Source organism: Mus musculus, chromosome X (assembly GCF_000001635.26).
Source record: "Mus musculus strain C57BL/6J chromosome X, GRCm38.p6 C57BL/6J".
NCBI classification, from domain to species: domain Eukaryota; kingdom Metazoa; phylum Chordata; class Mammalia; order Rodentia; family Muridae; genus Mus; species Mus musculus.
In genome coordinates, this window is record NC_000086.7 from 12967147 (window position 1) to 12967587 (window position 441).

Consider the following 441-nt stretch of genomic DNA (forward strand, 5'->3'; position numbering starts at 1 on the left):
TTAAAGAAGTATATTTGTGGAAATTTAAAACTTACATATGCACCAACCTTAAGAAAAACACAGATGGACTGGGGAGATATCCCAGCTGAGAAAGTGCTGCTACATATGCACAAGGACCTAAGTTTGATTGTAACACCCACATAAAAAAAGCTGGACATGGTAGCTCATGCTTGTGATTCCCAGCACCAGAGAGGAGGGAGGTGATTTCTGGGGATTGCTGGCTGGCCAGCCTAACCTAATCAGCTCGCCCTACCTAACTCAGTGAAAAGCCTTTCTCAAAAACAAAACAAAACAAAACAGGTAGACAGCACCAATCCTATTTTTTTTCTTCTTCTTTGCTTTCTATTGTCATGATAGTACACCGTGATCAAAAGCAACCTGGGAAAGAAAGGGTTTATTTTATCTTACAACTTGTAGTTCATCATCCAGGGAAGTCAGGGT